This window comes from Chiloscyllium plagiosum, unplaced genomic scaffold (assembly GCF_037043375.1).
Source record: "Chiloscyllium plagiosum isolate Xiang-an unplaced genomic scaffold, Cpla_swu_hap1 HiC_scaffold_48, whole genome shotgun sequence".
In the NCBI taxonomy this organism is placed as follows: domain Eukaryota; kingdom Metazoa; phylum Chordata; class Chondrichthyes; order Orectolobiformes; family Hemiscylliidae; genus Chiloscyllium; species Chiloscyllium plagiosum.
In genome coordinates this window covers 22,505,467-22,507,380 of record NW_028270186.1, presented here as the reverse complement: position 1 = coordinate 22,507,380, position 1,914 = coordinate 22,505,467, and positions in this window count along the sequence as shown.

Genomic DNA, 1,914 nt, shown 5'->3' with positions numbered 1-1,914 from the left:
TCTCCCATCACTCTCTGTCTACAACCATCAAGCAAATTTTGTATCCAGTTCACTAGCTCCTCCTGAATGCCATATCCTTTTTACACTGATCTGAGCTTATTACCCAGTTTACCAGACAGAACATAGAACACAGAACAGTTCAGCCCAAAACCCTTCGACCATGATGCTATGCCAACCTTTTATCCGACTGTAAGATCAAACTAACTTACATACCCTTCGTTGTACTATTATCCATGTGTCTGTCCAAGAGTCTATTAAATGTCCCAGATGTGTCTAATTTTACTACCACCATTGACAGTCCATCCAACCACCTACCATTCTCTATCCTCTGATCCATCCTCCATTCACCTTAAAATTACACCCCCTTGTAATAGCCATTTATGCCATAGGAGGAAAAGTCTCTGACTATTCACTCTCTCTGTGCCTCTCATCATCTTGTTCACCTCCACAAAGTCACCCCGCCCCCTTCTTCACTCCAATGAAAAAAACCTTAGCTCCCTTAACCTTTCTTCGTAAGAACTGCCCTCCATTCCAGGCAGCATCTTGGTAAATCTCCTGGGTACGCTCTCTAAAACTTGCACATCCTTCCTGTAAACAGGGGACCAGAACTGAACACAATATTCCAAGTGTGGTCTCACCAGGACGCTATAAGTATGCAGTGAAACCTCACGGCTCTTACAGTCAATCCCCTTGCTCAGGAAAGCCAATGCAACATATGCCTTTTTAACAACCCTACCAACGTGCGTGGTGATTTTGAGGGATCTATGGACAAGGACCCCATGATCTCTCTGTTCCTCCGCACTGCCAAGTATTCTGCCTTTCACCCTGTATTCTGTATTCAAATTCGACCTTCCAGAATGAATCACTTCACACTTTTCCAGATTGAACTCCATCTGCCACTTCCAGCCCAGCTCTGCGTTCTGTCAATGTCCCATTGCAACCTACAATAGCCCTCCACATTCCCCACCACTCAACCAACCTTCATGTTATTGGCAAACTTACTAACCCACTCTCCAACATCCACATCCAAGTCATTTACAAAAATCACAAAGAGCAGAGTCCCAGAGCCGATTGTTACAGAACACCACTGGTCACTGAGCTCCAGGCTCAATACTGTCCATCTGCTGCCACCCTCTGTCTTCTCTAGGCCATCCAATCCTGTATCCAGACAGACAGATTTCCCTGTATCCCAACTTTCCTTCTTTTCTGAATGAGCCATCAACATATTCTGCCATATCCTCAAAGAATTCAATAAGGTTTGTGAGGCATGACCTGACCCCTCACAAACCCATACTGACTGCGGCTAATTTAACAATGGTTTTCCAAGTAGTCATAAATCCTGTCTTTAGAGTCCTCGCACATAATCTGCACACCACAGACATTCGACCAAATCTGTAATTCCAAGGATTCTATCTCCGTAACATGGCTCGGACTTCACAAATCTTCCCTCCTCTGCCATGTTCCCCAGAAGGACACTGGAGGGTGGTGGGGGTTAAGGAGACAGAGATAAATATCAGGACTGGAGGATTTTGCAGACATTAGGAGGTTTGCAGTGCCAAAAGGAGGCTTCAGTAATTGTGTGGTTTGATGGTGATGAAGGCATTTGAGGAGGGAGGGGGGAGGATTGTAGGGAAATGAGGGGTTTCACAGTTTAGGTGTTTTGTTAGGGCTGCAAGTGGTTACTGAGTTGGGGAGGGTGTAAAGCACTGGTGGATATTACATAAACATGTGGTTTTGGTTGCAATGCAGAAAGAGAATTCAGGAAGCTGGAGAGTATGGGATCTGAACGAGGTTACACAAATGGGAAGAGTTGTCAGGAGTGGAGGTGTTTACAGAGACAGCAATGGTCTGATCTGTAGCAGAAGACCCAGATTGGGAGGGATATGGGGACTGGAGGTGGTTTCACAGGGTGGG